Source organism: Macrobrachium rosenbergii, chromosome 59, assembly GCF_040412425.1.
Source record: "Macrobrachium rosenbergii isolate ZJJX-2024 chromosome 59, ASM4041242v1, whole genome shotgun sequence".
NCBI lineage: Eukaryota > Metazoa > Arthropoda > Malacostraca > Decapoda > Palaemonidae > Macrobrachium > Macrobrachium rosenbergii.
The window spans coordinates 1,778,891-1,802,410 of record NC_089799.1 but is presented as its reverse complement, the minus strand read 5'-3'; the positions used below and the strand labels follow the sequence as shown (position 1 = coordinate 1,802,410).

At 45.9% G+C, this 23,520-nt stretch overlaps 1 protein-coding gene and 1 pseudogene across 2 annotated transcripts in view; one reads left to right on the top strand and one right to left on the bottom strand.

Annotated features, from left to right (window-relative positions):
* The window catches only part of LOC136837462 (endoplasmic reticulum membrane-associated RNA degradation protein-like), a 334,200-nt gene that overhangs the window by 300,807 nt on the left and 9,873 nt on the right, over positions 1 to 23,520 (bottom strand). The window lies entirely within an intron of this gene.
* LOC136837419 (uncharacterized) lies at positions 8,581 to 23,021 on the top strand (annotated as a pseudogene).

The following is a 23,520-nucleotide window of genomic DNA, read 5'->3' as shown; positions in this document are numbered from 1 at the left end:
TCCTCCTCCAGGAGGGCGGGCTTGACCCAGTCAATTGACACCCAGTCGTTCCTCCTGTGAAGTGCGAGCAGGGGTGTTCCGCTCCAGCATGCGGAAGGGTCCCTTGTAGGGCCTGGTCAGTGGCGGGCAGACGGTGTCATCCCTGACGAAGACGTGGGTGGTGGAGGCCAGCCCGGGCGGCATGAAGGTGGCTGACCTGTCGGTTATCGTCCACTTGAAGAGGGCGAACTTGCTGACTATGTCGCGAAGCCTCTGGACCGATGGGTTGTGGCGATCCTCTGTCACGAGCTCACCCGGGACCACGAGGGACTTGCCATAGGTTTTCTCAGCCGTGGACGGGGCGCCGTCGGCCCTGGGGGCGCTTCTCAACCCGAGGAGGACCCACGGCAGCTGGTACTTCCAGTCCTCGGCAGTGCAGCGGGCCATAAGGGACGCCTTCAGGGACCTATGAAACCACTCGACAAAGCCGTTGGCCGCTGGGTTATAGGCCGTGGTGGTGTGATGCGTTGTTCCCAGCAGCCGAGACAGGGCAGACCACAATTCGGACAGGAAAGCAATACCATTGTCGGTTGTGATGTGGTCTGGGACGCCGAAGCGGCTGATCCAGCTGGAGAGCAGGGCCTCGGCACATGCGCTGGCGGTGGCTTCTTGCATTGGCGTGGCTTCGGGCCACCACGTTGAGCGGTCTACCGCCGTCAGGAGGTATCTGGATCCGACTGATGGGGGAAGGGGCCCGACGATGTCGATGTGGATGTGGCTGAAGTGATGCACTGGCTGCGGGAACTCGCCTACCCTGGACCCAGTGTGACGCCCTACCTTGCTGGTTTGGCACTGCAGGCACTGCCTTGCCCAGGACCTCGCGTCCTTCTGCATTCCGTGCCAGACGAACATCCCTGACGGCAGCTTGGCCGTCGTCCTGCCAGAGGGGTGTGAGAGGCCATGGATGACGTCGAATACCTGGCAGCAGCGGGAGGCTGGCACCAGGGGGCGGGGCTGGCCAGTACTGACGTTGCAGAGGAGACTTGGGCCCCCGGGGGCGAGGGGCACGCCCCGCCGCTTCAGGGACATGATGGCGGTGCGGTAGGCTGGGGTCTCTGGGTCGGCGGCCTGTTCCCTGGCGAGGTCTTCGAGGTTGATCCCGAGCTGCACCGTGTTCATCTCGACTCTGGAGAGGGCGTCCGCCAAGGGGGTTCTTCCTGCCTTGATGGAGCAGGTAAACTCGGCGATGGCCGAGAGATGGCGCTGCTGCATCCCCTTGCTTTGTGAAGGCGTGTACCAGCGGCTGGTGGTCCATGTAGATTGTGAAGGGCGTGCCCTCCAGGAGGAACTTGAAATGCCAGACTGCACAGTACACTGCGCAGAGTTCCCGGTCAAAGGTGCTGTAATGGGCCTCTGTGGGGTTGAATTTCTTGCTGAAGAAGGTGATGGGCTGGGTGGCACCATCGATGACCTGCTCCAAGACAGCACCACAGGTGACGTTGCTGGCGTCCGTCGTCAGCTGGAGGTGGGTGTTGGGATCCTGGTGGGCCAAGGCAGTTGCCTCGGCGAGGGCAGCCTTCGTCAGGGAGAAGGCCTGCTGCTGGCTGGGTTCCCACAACAAGGACTTTGGTTGGCCTTTGAGTGTTTCCGTCAGGGGGGCCGTGGTGTGCGCGATCCTGGGGATGAACCTCCTGTAATAGTTCACCATCCCGAGGAACTCCTGGACGGCCTTGACGGAGGTAGGGACAGGGAACCTGGTGACAGCTGCGACTTTGGATGTGAGTGGGCGGACACCATCCGGGGATATCTTGTGGCCCAGGAAATCAGCTTTCTGGACGTCGAAGGTGCACTTGTCGAAACGTGCGACGAGGCTGTTCTCCTGCAGGTGCTGCAGGACTGCCTGGATGTGTTTCTGGTGCTCCCTGTGGGACCTGGAAAATATAAGGATATCATCTACGTAGCAGACTCAGAACTTCAGGTCACCCAGGATACTGTCCATGAGCCATTGGAAAGTCGCCCCGGCATTCCTCAGGCCGAAGGTGGAGAAGGCTAACACATAGGACCTGAAAGGCGTGATGATGGCGGTCTTTGGTATGTCCTCTGGCACAACTGATACCTGAAAATAAGATTTCAAGAGATCCAACTTAGTGAAAATTTTGGCCCAGTGGAAGGAAACCGTTAGGTCCTGCATGTTCAGCAGGGGGTATTGGTCAGGTTCCGTTGCGAGGTTAAGCCGCCTGTAGTCACCGCAGGGTCTCCAGGAGCCGTCTGGTTTCTGCACCATGTGGAGGGGTGACGCCCATGGGCTGGAGGCCTTCTTGCAGATTCCCATCCGCTCCATTTCAGCGAATGCGTTTGTGGCCTCCTGTAGGTGCCGCGGAGGAAGCCTCCAGAAACTCGCTTGTGCAGGGGTGCTCTTTGTCTTTATGTGATGGTAGATGCCATGTTTGGCTGGGGCCCCAGGGACCTGGCGGAGCTCGGACCTGAACACGTCTGGGAACCCGTTAACAGCTGTGAGTACTGGTGGGGGGGGCAGAGCAGATGGTGGGTGCCTTGGGTCCTGTTGCCAACGGGAGGGACTGGCAGGAGTTGGTGTCGAGGAGGCGCCCGACCGACGTCGACTGCCAGCCCGAAGTGGGCATGGAAATCTGCACCCAGGAGTGGGGTCCTTACGCTGTGACGACGAAGTCCCAGGAATATCTCTGGCCAGGATGGAGATCGACAGGGGCCTGGTGCCGTAGGAGAGGGTGGGGGACCCGTTGGCAGCCGTCAGGAAGGCAGCCGGGTCCGATTCTCACATGAGGTCCTCTCTGGATGTCAGGAAGATTGATCTAATGGCCCCTGTGTCCACCAGCATCATCCTGCCGGAGATGGTGTCGCAGACGTAGAAGCCTACTGGTTCTGGACCCTGGATTCTTCTGCTGCCATGGCAGCCTGTCCTGCTGACCGGCCGCCATCCCCGCTTTTTTGAACGGGTGAATGAACAGGCAGCAGGCAATTCTGGGCTTTGCTGAACCGCCTGTGATAGTGGCACAGCCCCAGGAAATTCCACCTGTTGTGAGGCGCTGGGCGCCTCCTGGCGACGGCGTTGACTTCCTGCTCTGCGCCCTCCTGCTGGATGGTGCTGACTGGTAGTGTCGGTGCTGGTACTGGCTTCGCCGTTGCCTCACGGAGTCCGTCAGGTTCTGCACCGTGCGGATCAGGTCGTTGAGGGGCATGGGCGAGGGCTCAGAGATTTGTGTCCGGATTCTCCGGGGAGGAGCTGGCAAAGGAGGAGCTCCCGCCGACAGGCTTATTTCGTTTTGTTTTCCGGTGCCGCCGGTGTCTGGGAGGGTGACTCCCTGACACTCTGCCCCTGCTGCAGGCTGACGGCGAGGTCAAGGGCGCAGGCGGCCCGCTCGGCGACCAGCAGGGAGCATGCCTCAAGTAGGGACTTCTGAAGGAGGTGGTAGGTGAGGGGCGCGCCGGACACCCATGGGACGAGCTTTTTTGTAGATTTCCTCCAGCAGGGCGTTATACGGTGTCCACCTGCAGCACCCGCCGGTGAGTTCCGCCATCTGAACTGGCTCGACCCTGTACAGCTATGACGAGGGATTACCCTGCGTGAACAGCGGCAGTTTTAAGGTCAGGGCGACCCGTGATTGTCCTGCCAGGCAGGGGAGAGTGCGGGGCATGGGCAGGGGTGTGGAGGAGTGTGAGAGCCTTGGTGCGGGGGCAGGCGTGGGTGATATGGGGGGAGGTAGACATCCGAATCTGCGAGGTTAGCGGTTAACTGAACGAGGGAAAGGATGTCTGTGTCCATACTCGCTCTTTGCCCTCTTAACTGGAGTAGGGCACTAGCGTCAAAACGCACTTGGAACGCGGCTGTGTGAGTCTGCTAATGACGCTGGTGATTTTGACGATGAGAGTCAGCACGCCCAAACGCTGGTTCAGCGCCGTAATTAGTCCGCTAAGGATGTAAGTTCCTGAAGCCAAGACTGAGTCGCCGATGGGTCCGCTAATGGCTTCGGGAACCACTCCGGGGTCACCACTTTAAGAGGTGCGAAAAAGAAACGAGCAGGATAAGGTTACTGCTACTTTATTCATGATCCAGGCGGTTTATATAGCTGGCAGACTGGCGTCGCGCCACGGAATATAATGGAACCCTCAGTGACCTGAGGTCGATAATAAATAGCAATAAATACAGCGAACCAGTACACTTTACAATGTAAGAACAGACAGAAATGGAATTGGATACAATCTTGATGCCAGAAAGAAGACACATGTGATACATTTTTGACAGCCCGTAAACAAAATATATACATAGTTTAAATGATTGAACTTTGCGTGACCTGGCGCAAGTTAGGGCGTGACTAATTGTAGGCAAAGAAAATGGGACATCACCACAGAAAACTTGCTCAGCAGAGACTTTACAACTAACACTTTTAGCAGAGACTTCACAAATGACTTTACAGATGTCTTTACAAGCTTACCTCAATGACATGCCCTCAAGGAAGACACATTTCGCCCTCTGCATGTCTCTGTTGTCACCTCGGTTCCCTTTCAAAATTTCTACATAGGTTAATTTACCAAAGAATGTACTTGAATTATTTAAAAGGAACCTCTCTGATATTCATGATACAGTTAAGACAGGTAATTACCGGACACAAAAAAACACTCAAACATATTTACAGAAAAAGAGGAACCACGAACTCTGCCGCCTGCTTACCCTCTCCTGCTCTCTTATCCTGAACGTTGTGAAGGATTGCTGGGAAAAACAGATCCAATTTTTTCACGACATACTCCACACCAGAATTTCTGGCCGAACAGGACAGCAATTGGAAGGTTACGAGGTGAGGCTCGAAGATAGGAGGTTTGTCGTGGCCTGCACTCAGTTGCAGCGCTACAATTGAAAGGCAGCTCGCGACAAGCTTACAACAATCAAAACGACAATCAAATCACGAGACTAATCACTCTTACAAGACACAGTGACACCTAATTCGTGTCGTACAAAGGGGTTTACACATTTCACACAACTCAAACACGCTTGTGCACCGCATTTCGGCAGCACGAAGCAACAACACTGATAACACTCATTTCCTATCATTTAAAGTCCTCTAACTTCCACAAGTCTTATCTTGGTTTTACATTACAGTATATAACGTCATTCTTAACCCATTCCTGCATTGTAAGTCTTTGGGCTATTGCTACCCTTCCTTCCAGTCTTGCTCTGCCACCTGTATCAGTATCCATTTGTTCTGCACGCCACTTAACTCTCTGTGCGAGTTCACTATTCTCGCAAAACCTACACTTTCTCCTTTGTCAACTCCCACACTCGGTACAGTATCCTCTTCCTTATTCACTTCATCACTGTGTTCTTTATCGTCATTCTCTTCACCCTCATTATCTTCGCACGCACTCGTTTCAAGGGGAATGATGCGTTCAACTGGTCGCAAAGTTTTTTTCCGTCATCGAGTAGCCTAGACTTAGGCTACGTTCACACAGGGCGTTTTTAACCATGGCGGCTACCGCTCGTTTAACGCTGTAATCGTTCACACGCAGCGTTTTTGACCGCCAAGTTGCCAACGCTGCTGTAATGTTTTTTATATATATATATATATATATATATATATATATATATATATATATATATATATATATATATATATATATATATATATATATATATATAGACAGATAGATATATATACACTTTTTTGTGACATCCAGTGTCAGAATGGACGTGGAAGAAATAGCTTGCGTTTAGCTGCTGAATCGCAGACTGAATGGCGCAAAACAGCACCAAAGACGGCATTGGGTACACCCAGTTTTACATGATAGACATACCTTTCCACTGATGACACAAGATGCTTGCCTCATGTAATTGTTGGAGATGAGGCCTTTGAATTATGGAAAATGTTATTCGACCATACAGTGGAAAACACCTGTTACACAAGAAAGAAAATATTTAATTACAGATCGTCAAGAGCACGTACTGTAGGTACAGTCACTCAAAAGTGTTTTTGCAACATGTCTGAGAAGTTTTTGTTCACCTAACAGTAATTTGTTCTTTTGATATTTACAAGGAAATGTAATTTTCTTATTCGACTTTTGTTATTAATCGTACGGTTCACAATATAAAAAAGAATGGTGAGTGAAAATTCATATTACAAAAAATGACGAAACATTTTGAAAAATTTCACTTCAGACGATTGGGCAAAAGAGTCAAAGAAGAAACTATATTTCGAATCCAGATAAAAGCTTATTGACTAATAAAATAATATTGATAATCATCAATGAAATTATATATAAATAAACAAAGAAAGAATTCAACCATTATCGTTGTAAAAAAAAAAAAAAAAAGAAAAATCTCATAACGTCGTATGTTATCGCGGTGACTCCACCACATTCGGGCAGGAAAGTTTAAACTGTCTCGTCACTTGCACCGATAAGATGGGCAACAGGCAGCAGCTTTTGTATACGATCATTAGCCTGCATAAGACTAATGTTTTATTGAGATATTGCTCGGCAGCTTAGCGTAAATAAAACAACCATGTACAGAGGATACAACAACAGAGAGAACGAGGAAACATGATAAATTCATTGTAAAGAGTGGAGGACGGCCCCATTGTTGCACTACTGTTAAGTATTATCATCGGATGATCACTGAAGGAGCCCTGCCTAACTGCCCCCTGACAACCGATGTTGCTATAAAGAGAGAACATTACGCTCTCCCTTCAAGTTGCTGCTCAAACCACCCGTAACAGGCTACATGGAGACCAAGATATTATTTCATCATACTCCTGCCACGAAACACTTCATATCAGCGAAACACAAAGAACAGAGGCTAGGGTTTGCGTTATAATATAATCCAGTGGCCGATGATTTCTGGTACAAGTCATCTTTGCGATGAGGAGGAGACATTCTCCACTGATGAGCATGGTAGTCTTCTTCACTGCTGGCATTTAGCATTAACTAAATTAATGTTGAACTTCTAGCTAAATTAATTTTTTAGAAGCTTAGACAATAAGAAATACAAAAATAGGCGTTATATATTCAGTTAACTTCATAAGAGGCATAAAATGATAGGCCTAAGTAGCAATGAAAGAAATGAGAAATTACACATGATAACGGCATTATATATATATATATATATATATATATATATATATATATATATATATATATATATATATATATATATATATATATATATATATATACAAATTATATATATATATATATATATATATATATATATATATATATATATATATATATATATATGTATGTATGTGTGTGTGCACACAATTATAGTCTATGTATTACAAAAATAGAAGTGAAATCTGTTAGTCTAGTTCAGTATATTTTATATTAAGTTTCACTAGTTCACAATATACATAGATTAGTCATTCAAAAATTTAATTAATAATAATGTGAAGCAAGCCTTTACAAAAGTTGTATTTGTTGATGTTAATAAGACTAATAGTTCAACTTATAACAGTCGTAGGCCTATGTCTACAAAGTTCACACATATGAAGGAGATAAAACAACGATAGTGATGGCAGTTGGAGATGAAAATATTAAAACATAAGAGCAGCGATGACCTCTGAAGTATTATAGTAACATCCCTTAATTAAGTAAAGTATGACAACAGTAAGCAGTATGAGAAAACGCCCTTTTTAAGGGAAACTGCAGGTAATTTCTCGGACCCACCACTAGTGTTCAGTTGTTTCATGCGCTTACAACTGAGTTGCCAAATAGCGCCAGATGTCGCTATTATAAGCTGTTGTCCGAAAAGTTTTGAAGTATGTTGCAAAACTTTTTTGAGTGATTGTACATAGAATGTACCTTTGGTATCTTAGCTAATAAGTGCCGCATATTCCATAGGCCTCTCAATGTCAACATTGACTTTGCTGAGGATATAATAAAGGCATGTTACATATTGCATAACTATATAAGGGCAAGAGATGGTTACAGGTATAAAGATATACTTTATCAACCACCTATGCATAGTAGGCCTACATGAAGGTCATGTTCCAAGAGGAGGCATGTCTACATCCTCTGCCCGAGACAGATAATATGCAGATTACTTTGTAAATGAAGGTAAACTCGAATGGCAGGACAGAATGATTTAGGAAAGTTTTCAAGTCTGACAAAGAACAAAAAAGGATAAAATATAGTCTTCTTAGTTATTAGAAATTTGTTTGATGTAAATATAAGATTATATTGTAAGTGAAAGAAAACGTGAGTTTCAGGTTATAATGCTTTTGTATATCCATTGATGATATACAAACATAAGTAATAAAGTTGTGTTATTCAATTAACTTACCTAGGTTTTGTTTTTCCTTCATAACTTCAGAAGTGCAGAAAAGATCCACAATTTCTTCCCAACCCTTTTTCTTGACTATTCTGTCTCTGTACTCCTGAGATTTCATGTCCCAAATTGATGGGCGTTTTTCAATTTCATTTATGAATAAATCGGTATCAAAATGATCCTTCTCCATAGTTAGTGACAGCAATGCAATAGCGTGTGTGACTGTGATCACGGGGACCAGACGTGGCGTGGGTTGCTATGGTAACGTACAATCTCTTTTCTCATTGGCTGACACACAGCCAATGATGGCACCTGCCGTCTTCAAAAAACCCGGTTCACCGCTGTGTGTGAAAGATGTCATTGACTTGTATGTATCTCGACACGCCCGGCAATCGCGCTGGCGAGGGGAATCTCGCCATCGTGGCGTGAAACCGCCGCGATGCGCCGCGTTACGTGTGAACGATTCCATAAGCTAACATTGAACAATCGATCGCGACGATATCTCAACGCCGCGCTGAAAACGCCCTGTGAATGTAGCCTAAGTAACAGTGGCATATCGCGGCCTTTTCCAACACGCTGTGGGAGCGAGATTCCCCTCGCCAACGCAAGATTGCCGGGCGTGTCAAAATACATACAAGTCAATGACATCGTTCACACACAGCGGTTAACCGCGGTTTTTGAAGACAGCAGGTGCCATCATTGGCTGTGTGTCAGCCAATGAGAAAAGAGATTGTGCGTTACCATAGCAACCCACGCACCACATCTGGTCCCCGTGATCACAGTCACACATCACACATCGCTGTCACTGTTAACTATGGAGAGGGATCATTTTGATACAGATTTATTCATAAATGAAATTGAAAATGCCCATCAATTTGGGACATGAAATCTCAGGAGTACAGAGATAGAATAGTCAAGAAAAAGGGTTGGGAAGAAATTGTGATCTTTTCTGCACTTCTGAAGATATGAAGGAAAAACAAAACCTAGGTAAGTCAATTGAATAACACAACTTTATTACTTATGTTTGTATATCATCAATGGGTATACAAAAGCATTATATCCTGAAACTCACGTTTTCTTTCATTTACAATATAGTCTTATATTTACATCAAACAAATTTCTAATAACTAGGAAGACTATATTTTTCCTTTTTGTTGTTTTGTCAGACTTGAAAAACTTTCCTAAATCATTCTGTCCTGCCATTCGAGTTTACCTTCATTTACAAAGTAATCTGCATATTATCTGTCTCGGGCAGAGGTTGCAGACATGCCTCCTCTTGGAACATTACCTTCATGTAGGCCTACCATAGGTGGTTGGTAAAGTATATCTTCATACCTATAACCATCTCTTGCCCTTATATAGTTATGCAATATGTATCTTGCCTTTATTATATCCTCAGCAAAGTCAATGTTGACATTGAGAGGCCTATGGAATATGCGGCACTTATTAGCTAAGATACCAAAGGTACACTCGGCAAGGAAAGTGAGGATACAGTTTTTTTAAATCTTCGACATATGTTGCTCAATAATGCGACATCTGGCAACGTTAGAAAGGGAGGAGCTTCCGTCTTATTGTGTTTGTTTTTGCTTGACTCAGATAACTTTCAATCATATTCTACGATTATGAAATCATTAATACTTAAATGCAGTAGTAAGTTTCACAATATTCGTTCAAGTTGTAATTTGCTGCGACAGTTCTGAGCAAAATAAACATTTTTCGACGTAACTTACCAAGCAACCTTACACAAATGAATTTATGACACCACATTGAACGGAATGCTTGCATAATCGGAAACGCGATCTTCCATAATGAAATCAAGAGTTAAATTTGAGCAATGTCCAACGAAAAGGAACAAATGCATTGTTATGATGAGAGAAAGAGAGAGAGAGAGAGAGAGAGAGAGAGAGAGAGAGAGAGAGAGAGAGAGAGAGAGTCTGCTGTTGTGTGCCTTAGGCCTATAGTAGGCTACTGTAGAGCTAATTTCATTATTTTTTTTCTTTTAGAGACTGAGCGATACTATATTTGTAAAGTATGTTTTAGCAATAGAGAGAGAGAGAGAGAGAGAGAGAGAGAGAGAGAGAGAGAGAGAGAGAGAGAGAGAGAGAGAGAGTTGCTGTTGTGTAAGCCTAGGCCTATGGTAGAGCTACTCATTTCATTGTTTTTTTCTTTTAGAGATTGAGCTACACTATGTTGGTATAGTATGTTTTAGCAATGGCGAGAGAGAGAGAGAGAGAGAGAGAGAGAGAGAGAGAGAGAGAGAGAGAGAGAGAAACTATGGCAACGTCAAGAAACATCCAGTTACTTGTGTTTTCCCAAGCTCCTGCGCTGCCCTTCACATCATAGAGAACGCTCTTGGTGGATTTAAATAGATTTGGTCAACCTACCCTAGGTGTCACAACATTTACTGCCATTAATTCCAGCTGACTTTTAACACCGTGAAATACAAACATGAATGTGTAAAAATTAAAGAAATTAGCATTACTCGTATGATGATGCAATAATAAGCCTGTTCATAACGGAAAACGAGTAAATATTGCCGTTCTGATGAATAGTACTACACCGAGATATCCACATACTATCTTTTAGATCTCTATGAACGATGTCATCTGGAGAAATTTGATTACTTCGTACATGCATGGTGTTTTTAAGTATCTGAACGTTTTTGTTTTGCAGATTTAATATATATGATATAATTTGCATTGTATTTTCATATTCTAGAGTAAATTTACCGAGATTATGTGTTTTCTGTAAGATAAAAATTGAAATTCGATGAACGAAATCTAATGAAAACTGTATCTTCACTTTTCTTACCGAGTGTACATTCTATATAACTACTGTACGTGCTCTTGACAATTTGTAATTAAATATTTTCTTCTTGTATGACAGGTGTTTTCCACTGTATGGTCGCATAACATTTTCCATAATTCCAAAGGCCTCATCTCCAACAATTACATGAGGTAAGCATCTTGTGTCATCAGTGAAAATAGACTTTGGGTCAGGTACATCCAGTGTATTTTCCACAAGCTTTTTGTGTAATAAGGAATGAGTAAAAATGGCTGAATCACTGCTTTTCCATATGCACCAATATCCACATAAGTAAATGAGTAATTAGCATCACACACTGCTAGCAAACACAGTTGAAAAGAAAGACTTATAATTATAATACAGAGATCCTGAACCTCTCGGTTGGACTAGCCTAATGTGCTTTCCATCAATAGCACCTATGCAATTAGGGAAATTTGCATACTTCTCAAACCCCTTTGTCACTTCCTCCCAGGCCTTCGACATCTCTGGCATGTGCACGGTCTTCAGTCTTGCCCATATCACTGCACACACTTCCTGCAATATGCCTGAGATTGTTGATTTTCCGAGCCGGTAACCATAATGCAATTCGGTAATAGAGCATCCTGTACAAGTACCTAAAGAAAAAGCAACATTTTTAATTGCATTAATAATAGGCCTATCGAAGAAGATTCCAAATAATTTCACACACACACTCACCTCTGTCCTCAGTTTTGAGATATATATATATATATATATATATATATATATATATATATATATATATATATATATATATATATATATATATATATATATATATATATATATATATATATATATATATATATATATATATATATATATATATTGTAATGAACCCTATGAGATGGTGACGAGTTCAGAGATTCTTTGATCTACTTTAAAGCCCTTACCACTATGAAAATGAGTAGGACATGTACCAGAACAAAAACAATTCAAAAGCACTTTCTCAAAGAGAAGGTTACAGAGGCACTAAACGAACAATTTAATTATTTATTACAACTATTATCTTAAAGTTACAAAGGAATGTTTGAAAACTGCACTTTAGGGAAGAAAAATATAAACAATTACAATTCCAAAAAAAACACATTCGCCTAGCTAACTAGCACACTGAAGTAAAAGAGAAAGGAATTAGCTGGAGATAGAAACCACATACACTCAGGTCGGTGTGATAGTAAGAGACAAAGTAGGAAATTAACCTTAAAACCTAATTATTTACAAACTTCAAAAAAAAAAAAAGGAATCGAATTAAACACATTTGCAATAGAATATCAATCACTGCATTGGCATTGATCAATCGTAGTCCCGCTAATCAACTGTAATAAAGTCGTCCCTTAACACCATGCAGCGAAGTTTTGTCTCCTAAGATGAATTTCAGAAAAGTGCCACAAAGTAGGAGACACTCAAACACAGATCATCTCTATGGGTAGGAATGGTTAAAAATTCACACAGGGTCTGGGATCTTACCCTTTTCTTCGCCCTGGGAGGCCCTTAACGACTCCAGAGGTTCAGCAAGCTGAGGGCATGGGCAATGACGGCGAGGCTCGCCTCCGAAAGTACATATTTGCAAAGAAGGGCGCCACACGACCCTTACACAATCTGAAGAGACGCCAGCACCAGTACTGTTCATAGGGGTGGCAAGGAACAACTCCTCCAAGAGGCCACCAGCAGCAAACGTCGAGGGCGTCTTTGGAATATCTCAGCAAATTGCCACAAGCCGACAGAGAGTATGGGAGCTGAAAACCTCTCTAAAGGGAGCCGTTAACTGAGGTCTGATCACTCAAAAGGTCGCCGCATCACCAGCGGAGACGAAAAGACACGGGCGACAACAGCCGAAGCACCATCAAACATGAAAAGATAAAGACACTTACATGGGTGACGTATCTATTAAAACTACAACTACCCTTTGAGGGGAGGAAAAGACCCCAGTCCAGCCTTCAAGAGACATACATAAACAAAACTGACAAAAACAAAACTTACTCTAATGGGCCAAAACAAAAACACCGAAAAATATCAAATTAATTAATTTCATTAACTTCATAATAATATATATATATATATGTGTGTGTGTGTGTGTATTTGTCTCTACTTATGTGTGTGTGTATATATATATATATATATATATATATATATATATATATATATATATATATATATATATATATATATATATATATATATATATATATATATATATATATATATGCATGTCCGTATGTATGTGTATACAGTATATGTGTGTGTCTAGCTATATATATTTGTATATCTTTAATTCCCTGTCATACCAACTCGTCCACATACACAAATTTCTCTCTCTTTCTCTCTCAACACACACACAGGAAAATGTGACTAGAGATTTTATTTACAAGTGAAAGAATCAAACTAAATCAGTTTTATTAATATGTATATTTACTACTTTTCAGGTATGCCTTGCAAAAGAAGTGGAAAAATTTAGGGATAACTATGCAAGGGAATTAAGGAAACAGAAAAATCTACCGTCTGGATCAAACGCAAGAAGCAACACATATATTTATTTCTGAGATTACAATTTTGGAAAGTTCCGTCTCTAACAAATAAACTACCAGCAACATTGATGCTGGCGGAGCCCAAGCAGATGATGACGACTTTGACATAGCAGAAGAACATCGCGCATGGGGAGTCACACCAGCAAAGAAGAAACCAAGCAGAATCTTAGTGATCAGCATGTTGTTGATATTTTAGAAAAGAGCTTAGCAGCAAGACAAACAGAAGCACAGCTACAGAATGATGAAGATAAACTGTTTCGCTTGTCACTCTATAAAGAACTGAAAAAGTGCCAGAAAATAACCGCACTGACCAAAATTGAGCTGCTAAATGTACTTCATCGTGCTCATACAACTGGAACATACCACTCCATTCAGCCACCCCATCATCCACTCTCATATAGTCAACCATACCCAACATTACCTGTAAGGTGTCAAAGAAACGAGCAGGTAAAAGTTACTGCTACTTTATTACAGATCCAGGCAGCTTATATTGCGGCCGACTGACGCCGGCCGTGAGAGACAATGGAATTGACTGTGACCTGAGGTCGAAACAATAAACAATAATATGCAGTGAACGAGTACAAATTACAATACAAAACATACAGAGCTACAATATAGATACAGTCTTGATGCCTGTGAATGAAGAAACATGTGATACACAATGTGTGACATTCGTATAAATACCATAAAGTAAAAATGATTAAAATGCGTGACCTGGCACGTTTTAGGCGTGACTAATTGAGCTTGAAGAAAACGGGAAGTCACCAAAGAAAACAATCTCAGCGGAGACTTAATTAATGGCGCGCACGAAACACTATCCTGGCGCTGATTTGGTGACTTTACAAATACTCACCCAAGACGACAGGGACCACTCGGTTAATCAGACCTCCGTCATCTGCTGGCACGCTGAAGTTGCCGACACTCTTGAAGATAACTGATCCCGCCTGAATGAGGGCAACTGTTTGGGCGGCACCTTCACTATAGTAACACACCAACACCACCAGGGCGTGCTCCAAATATTCCGGAAGGGACTGTGCGCCGCTGCCGGGACTACTCCGTCAGGAAGGCGGGCTTTGATATGTTTGACTATGGAAACCAGTCGTATGTAACTGAAATGGGAGTGCCAGCTGAACGCTTTTTTTTCAAGGGAAATCCAGCACGCGGAAGGGTCATTTGTAGGGCTTATTAGTGGTGGACGGAATAAAGGACCGACCTTGACGTTAAGACTGGGTGGCGGATGACAGCTGTGGCGCATGAAGGTGGTTGATCTTTGATATGTATGATCTTGATTAGGGCTAACTTGCCGCCACGCCGCGGAGCCTCTGCAGAGATGGGGAGTGGCGTTTCATCCGTCACGAGCTCTCCAATGCACCACGAGGGTTCCCAAAGGTTTGTTCAGTAAAACTGCGGATGGGGTGCCATCTTTGGCTCTGGGGCGGTCCTCAACCTGAGGAGGACCCACGGCAGCTGATGTTTCAGTCCTCGGCCAGCGGCCATGAGGGATGACTTGGGAAAAGTGGAACCCGTTCAACCAGGCCGTTGGCCGCTGGGTTGTACGCTGTGGTGGTGTGGGTGCGTGGTTCCCAGCAGTTGAGCCAGGGCAGACCACAACTCGGAGAGGAAAGCGGGCCCTGTCGGTTGTGATGTGGTCCGGGACGCCGGCGGCGCTAACCCAACTGGAGAGCAGGGCCTCAGCGCATGCTGGCGGTGGCTTCTTATATGGGTAATATAGGGCCACCTCGTCGAACGGTCTACCACCGCCTGAGGTATCTGATCCGCCTGATGGGGAAGGCCCGACGACGTCGCCGATGTGGATGTGATTACAGCTTAAGCTGGCTGTGGGAACTCGCTGGGTCCCCCCCGACTGCGCGCAGACGACCACCAATGTTACTGGTCTGGCACTGCAGGCACTGTTTTGCCCAGGCTGTGGCGTCCTTTTGCAGGTTGCCAGACGAACTTTTGAAAGCAGTTTGGATCATGGTCCTGCCGGAGGGGTGAGAGGCCGTGAATGATGTCGAATACCTGGATTGTGCGTGAGGCTGAAACCAAAGGGCGGGGCTGATTCTGTGCTGATGTCACAGAGCAGGTGGGGCTCGGGCGAGGGTCACGTCCCGGACTTGAGGGATGTGATGGCGGTGCGGTATGCTGGGGTTTCTGGGTCAGCGGCCTGTTTCTGGCAAGGTCCTGGTAATGCACAAAAGCTGCATGCGCTCAACTCGACTCTGGAGAGGGCATATAAACGGGATTTTTCTTGCCGGGGAGGTACCTGACGGAACAGGTAAATCGGCTATGGCTGAGAGGTGGCGCTGCTGTCTGAAGAATGCGTCCCCCTGTTTTCGTGAAGGCGGAACCAGTGGCTGGTGGTCTGTGAAGATTGTGAAGGGCGTCCCCTCCAGGAGAGGAACTTGAAGTGCCGAACTGCGCTGGACATAGCGCAGAGTGCCCCTGTCGAAGGTGCTGTAGCGGGACTCTGCGGGACTGAACTTTTGCTGAAGAAGGCGATGGGCTGGGGCGCCGTTGATGATTTGCTCCAGAACAGCACCGCAGGGCAACGTTACTGGCGTCTGTCGTCAGCTGGAGGAGCCTTGGGATTCTGGGTGCCAAGGCGGTTGCCTTGGTGAGGGCAGGCTTCTCGAGGGGGACTCTGGAAAAGGCCTGTTGCTGGCTGGGTCCCCAAGACAGGGACTTCTGTTGACCTTTAGGACTTCCGACCAGGGGGCTTGGTGTTGCGATCCCGGGATGAACCGCCCCAGAAGCTACCATCCCCAGGAACTCCTGGACGGCCTTGATGGATGGGGTGTCTGGGGAATTTATTTTCACGGCTGCCACTTTCGATGTAAGAGGGCGGACGCATTGTCGGAGACACCGTGACCCAGGAATTCTGCTTTCTGGATTATTGTACACTTGTCGAAACGGACGACGAGGCCATTGTATTCTTGGAGGCGCTGGAGGACTGCTTTGATGTGCCTCTGGTGTTGGCTGTGAGACCTGGAAAATATGAGTAATGTCCTCTCATTTCTTTAGCAGACTTAGAATTTTAGGTCCCCAGGATGCTTCCATGAGCCGCTGGAAGGTGGCTCCCGGTGACCTCAGCCCGAAGGTGGAGAACCCGAACACATAGGACCCGAAGGGCGCTGTGATGGCTGTCTTTGGTATGTCTCTGGCGCAACAGGTACCTGGAAATAAGATTTAAGAAGATCCAATTTAGTGAATATTTTGGCCCCGTGAAAGGAGGCCGTGAGGTCTTGCATATTGGGTAGAACCAGTGGTCGGGCTCTGTTGCAATGTTGAGCCGCCTGTAGTCGCCGCAGGGTCTCCAGGAGCCGTCCGGTTTCTGCACCAGCATGTGGACCGGGGAGGCCCATGGACTGAGGCTTTCCTGCAGATGCCCATCTGTTCCATCTCCCCCACGCTTTTTTCCCATCCTGAAGGCGCTGAGGGGAAGCCGCCTCGGAAAATCGCATGCCCGGGGCCCTTTAGTCACTATATGGTGGTATATGCCGGGTCTTGGGACAGTTCGGGACTGGTGGGAAGCTCAGGCTTAAATACCTCAAGGGAACGCCGATCAGAAGGTGTGCATACTGGTGAGGGGGCGACGGCGCTGATGGTGGGTCTGGGTCCCGCCCGTAACGGGAGAGACCAGCAGGAGTCGGTATCGAGGAGGCGCCCTGCGCCCCACGTCGACTAGCAGGCCGAAGTGCGCCAGAAAAGGGCCCCAGGAGTGGGGTTCCTACGTCACCAGCCGACGATGAAGTCCCAGGAGAACATCCTGGCCAAGGATGGAGATCGACAGGAGCCTGGTGCCCAGGAGACAGATGGGGTTCCGTTGGCCGTCAGGAAATCGCCGGGTCTGGTGTCTCCTGCAGTCCTCTCTGGATGCTGGGAAGACCGACTAAAGGCTCCTGTGTCGACCAGCATCATCCTGCCGAGACGGTGTCGCGGGACGTAAAAACCTACTGTTTTTGAGGCCCTGGGTTCTTCGGCTGCCATGGCGGCCTGTCCTGCTGGCAAACCTCATCAGTTCCCTCCAGTTTTTGAACGGTTGAACGAGCAGGGCGGCAGGCAGTCACCGGCGCCCTTTCCGAACCACTTGTACAAGCGAAGAACCCGGGACCTCCATCTGCTGTGGTTCGGTGGACGTCTGTTGGTGATGGCGTTGACTGGCTGCCACGCCCCTTCAGGCTGGACGGAGCTGACCGGCTGTGTGGCCGGTTTTAGCCGCCAGAAGCCTTGACGAGTCTGTGAGGTGTTTGCCGCTCTGCGAGGTCCTCCGACAGGCATGGTGTAGGGGTGAGCGATCTGGTTGCGTACTTCCGGGAGGAGTTTCCACCATCAGACCAGATTTCCCGTATGAAGCTTTATCTCCTGCCGCTTGTTTGTTCCACCCAAGTCTGGTATTGACAGGAGATCTACGACCATCCCCTACAGCCCAGGCTCTTGGATTGAGGTCTTGGCCGGAGGATTATTGGAAGGTCGATCATCATGGGCGATGGGCAGGGAGCAAGCTTCGAGGAGGAATTTTTTGTGGTGCTGTATGCTGGGTGTGTGTTTCGGTAGTCACAGATGAGTTTCCTAGACACCCCTCCGAAGGGCGTGAGCACTGTGTCGGCCTGGGATTTCAGTCCGTGAGGTCCGCGATTCTGAAGTGGTTTCCACCCTGCGCAGCCACATCGATGGGTTCCCCGATATGTTCAAACCTGCAGCTTTACGGTGAGGGAACCCCAGCGCATTGGAATATGCCCATCCGCCAGGTGTTCGGGCGCTGGTGTGGGAGTTGCGGGAGGGCCTCGGCGCGGGGCAGGCGCTGTGATGGGAGGTAGGTAACCTCGGAGTCCGCGGGTCCGTTTAACTGCATGAAGGAGGGATATCCGCCCATGCTCGCCTTTGACCCCTTACTGAGTGGGCATGGCTCTGTACGCACTGGAGACCCTCGCAACAGGCGTGTGGTTCCGCTTAGTGACGCTGGTCATTACCCATTGCCAGTCAGCATGCTCAAACGCTGGTTACAGCGCCGTGTTTAGGCTAAATAAGAGCTTTTGGAGAAATCCTGGAGCCAAGACTGAGTTGCCCAGTGAGTCCGCATAATGGCCCTTTGGGATACTCCGGGTCACCACTCTAAGGTGTCAAAGAAACGAGCAGGTAAAAGTTACAGCTAGGTTTATTACAGATCCAGGGGGATATTGAACTTCCGACTGACGCCGTGGCCGTGAGAGACAATTTTTTGATCCCTAAAGTGACCTGAGGTCGAAACAATAAACCTAATATGCAGTGAACGAGTACAAATTACAATACAAAACATACAGAGCTACAATATAGATACAGTCTTGATGCCTGTGAATGAAGAAACATGTGATACACAATGTGTGTGACATTCGTATAAATACCATAAAGTAAAAATGATTAAAATGCGTGACCTGGCACGTTTTAGGCGTGACTAATTGAGCATTTGAAGAAAACGGGAAGTCACCAAAGAAAACAAGCTCAGCGGAGACTTAATTTAATGGCGCCGCTGAAACACTATCCTGGCGCCGATTTGGTGACTTTACATACCCAGGACACACTGTTGCCAACGACAGTCACCACATATCGGTCTACATCAGACAACTCCGCCACGGCCCCAGCCAGTTTCTGACACTCAACCAGTTTACCATACACACCTGAATATGCAACCATAATCCCCCAAGCACCTCACACTATAGTAACAGTTCAAACCACCACCAACAGTCCATCCAAATATTCCTTCACAGGGACTGTTAGCCATCGGGTTTCTGATACACAGTCAGAATACATTGATATGTTTGACTCTAGAAACCAAAATACACGGTATGTAACGAGGAAATAGAGTTAATAAATGCATGTCATTTTTTTCCCAGGGAAATAGTTGTTTGATTTTTATATAGAACACATTTCCTTCAATAAAACTGATTATAATAAAGGACTCAGTTTAATGTTAAGACTCCTTTTTTGTTCTGGGCAGATGGAATCCTCATCAAGGTGTTGATCTTTGATATGTCTATCTTGATTAGGACCTAACAGAGCATCGAAAGGTTTCACCCAGAAATTCTAAAATAATTAAAAAATTTTTCATCACGTCCCTACAGTTAAAGATGGGTACAATGTTACAAATAAACCAAAGGCCCTGTCTATCATGTAAAACTGGTGTACCTAATGCCATCTTGGCGCTGTTTGCTGCTGTAATTCAGTCTGTGATTCAACAGCCAAACGCAAGCTATTTCTTCCACGTCCATTCAGGACACTGGATGTCAAGCCAAAAAGTAGAATATATATATATATATATATATATATATAATATATATATATATATATATATATATATATATATATATAAACCAGCAAGATATATATACTGTATATATATATATATATATAAGTCAGGGGTTGGCGAGTTATATATATATATAGGCGGTTATATATATATATCCATATATATATATATATATCTTATATATCATATATATATACCTCTTACGATGAGTCCGCTCAAAAAGGTGGCCTGAATGATTACAGCATTAAACGAAAGGCACCACGTTAAAAACGCGTACTAGTGAACCTACCTCTAACCAGCTGGATCACTCGATCGTCATCCGGATAGATCAGCATCAATTCTACCCAATGGCCAGTAAGTCCAACACTCCGAAGATTTAGGTCCCACTTGCACGCCTTGGGACATCTCACCACACCAATGAAGCCTAAAACTCTGGCAGCCACCAATGTGGAGAAACATTCCACAGGTGCCGTGAGATGGAAGCATCCCTGATGATGCATCTGACCACCATCATTGGAAATACAGATTTTCAGGTTGCACAACGGTGACATCAGTCCGGATCATGGATCCTGAATCAGATGAGAGGGTGTAAAAATCCGTCGGAGAGCTATCCGTGTGAGGTCCAAGAGAAATGTCAAAAGAGGACTGATTTTATTATGTCTTGTCCAGGTGCTTTATAAAGTGAAAAGTGGAAAAAGGTAGCAGAAAACCTGACAGGTCCCAACCGTCCATACAGAATTTGTTTTTTTGATCCATAAAAATACACCCAATCTTTGTAACAGGACAATATAAAAGGTAGATATACATATCGACCCTAAAGGCCCCTTCAATGATGCATAAGATGAGGTACATAAAGAATCTGAAATAATGCCAGGTAATAGGATGATGTGATTAATGTACATTTGAAGGAGAAACTCAAGAAAGGAAAGGCGATTTGAAGCCCTTACAAGCACCCCCTCAGACTAATTAGAGCAGCAACTATTGGATGAAATAACATTAATCACGGAGGCAGTCAGAGTGGGCCCCTGCTTCTGGAGAACTGTGGGGCCAGGGTGGAGCTGACACCAGGGGTTGGCTGATGAGTTTTCTGACATGAAGCCACTGGGCTCTTTTTTTGGTGGAGGCAGATATTGAGGGGGACTCTGGGGCGCCTGTCTTTTTGATATTTGTAAAGTCTCCGCTGAGTGAGTCTTCTGTGATCTGTGATGAGTGACCCGTTTTCTTTCAATTCGCTCCTATAGGAGCGGGTCATTTAAAATCAGCCATGTCGAACCAGCCATGCCTTTCTATGTAAATTTATACCTGTTACTAATTTATTTTGTATCTGTCTCTTTGTACATGTATCAGAATGTTGTCATGTCGGTCATTGTCCATTTATCTTTGCACAAGAATTGTATTTATTCATTGTAATTATTGTCAAGTGTAACTGACTCGGTCACCGAGGTTCCATTGTATTCCTTTTTTGTGACATCAGTCTACCACTATATAAATGGCCTGCATCTCCAATAAAGTACAATAACTTTCTCCTGCTCATTTCTTTTGCACCTCTTAAAACTTTGCTGTCCAACAGGAATGCGGGTTTCAACCTGTCGATGGTGATCCAGTCCTCCCTACCCGTGGATGTCGAGGAGGAATGCTTTGCTGGCTCGCTTGATGACTCAGTGGACCCACTGTAAGCCTGGTTAAGGGGCGGCGACAGCGTCAACCCTGAAACCTGGGCGCATGAGTCTAAGGAGTGTAAAAGGTCAGGCTGTAGGTGGTGGTTCTGTCAATGAAGGTCTTGTGGCACGGCGTGAACTTCTTCATGGCGAAGTTCCTTTAACCTTGGGAGGAGGGTGTTGGACCGTGATCGGCTGATGGTGAGAACTCTCTGGGGACGGCCAGTGTTTCCCTGTAGACTTTCTCAGCAGAAGGTGTTGCCATTTTGCTTTAGGTAACAGTGCGGAGACCCAGCAGGACCCAGGGCAGTTGTTCCTTCCACCTCTCGTCAGTGAAGCGTGCCATGAAACAGCTGCTTTAAGACAGCGTGGCGCCCTCTCAACCATGCCATTTGGCTCGGGGTTGTATGCCGTTGTGCTGTGTAGAGTTGTACCCATCAGGAGTGCTGAAAAAAAACCCAGAACTCCTGACAGGAAGGCATGACCCCTGAAGACTGGTGATGCTGTCTGGCACTCCCGAAGTGGCTGATCCAACAGAGGAGGGCCTCTGTGCATGATGTTGTTGATGCTTCATCCATGGGGTTGCTTCAGGCCAGTCAATAGTGGAGCGGTCTATGATCGTCAGGAGGTATCTGGCTCCACCCAACTGTGGAAGGGGCCCAGATGATGTTGATGGGAGTGGCGAACCGTCTTCCAAGGCTGGGGAAAATCGCTGATCCCGGACTCTGTGTGCGGGATGTTTTGCTAGTCTGGCACAGAATGCGGCATTGCCCAAAACGACGCGTCCTTCTTGATAATTGCCAGACCAACTTGTCAGTCATGCGAGGCGCGCCGTTGTACACCCTGATGGAGGAAGGACCATGGACTATACGAACACGTGCTTTCCTCATTAAAGGTGGGCACCAGGGGCGTGGGCCAGGCCTTCACTGGTGTCTCAGAGGAGAGTTGTGTTTCCGAGTTTGCTGTTTAGACATCTTTCCATTTGAGAGCCATCCCTGCCGTAAGTTGAAGGTCCGTCTCTGGGTCTGCTACTTGTTCTCTCACGAGATCTTTGTAGTCGATGTTGGTGAAGGGAATTGATTTTACTCTTGACAGAGCATCAGCCAGAACATAGTTGATGGTGCAACTTGAAATTGGAAATGGTGGTATTAACAATCCGCCATTGCCTTGCAGAGTAACGCATCCCCTGCTTTGCAAATGCGTGAACCAAGGATTTGTAATCTGTTAGGATTGTGATTTTCGGTTCCCTCCAGCAGGTACTTGAAGTGCCTCACAGCCTGGTAGATGGCCAGCAGCTCTCTGTCGAAGGTGCTATAAGGGTCTCAGCTGGCAAATTTGCAGCTGAAGAAGGCCAAGGCCTGGGGTGTGTCATTTACCAGCTGCTCAAGTACTGCACCACAGGCGATGTTGCTGGTGTCTGTTGTCAACCTGAGGGCAGTGGTGGGTTGTGGTGAGTTAAGGTGGTGGCACTGGAGGGCCTTTTTGTTCTAGAAGACAGATTTTTTCCCACAGAAGCGTTGTTCTCATTTAATTTAATGAAGAGATGTGGAATCATCTAGACTGCAGAGAAGGAAGAATTAACCTGATACAAGATAATAAAAGGAGCGTATACTTTACGCTTGAAGAAGAAAAGTTTCACCCAAATCTGATCAATTTGTCTGAGACGGCTTGACAAGCGAGAAAGACATACATAAAATAAATTACCATCAAAGAGAACAATCAAAATAAATTGGAAAGGAATGGAAAAGAGAATTCCCACAATTACAGAATAGAAACCCAAGAAGATGTGCACATCCAGAAATTATATCCTCCAAAAGAAAGAAATGGCCCAGAAATAAATATGGTGATCACCAAGGTTCTGAATATGACGAAAACAAGGCGCCTATAAAGATAAATATACAGGGATGAATACAGATAGTTATAGCAATGTAGTAATAAGTTGTGATAATGAAA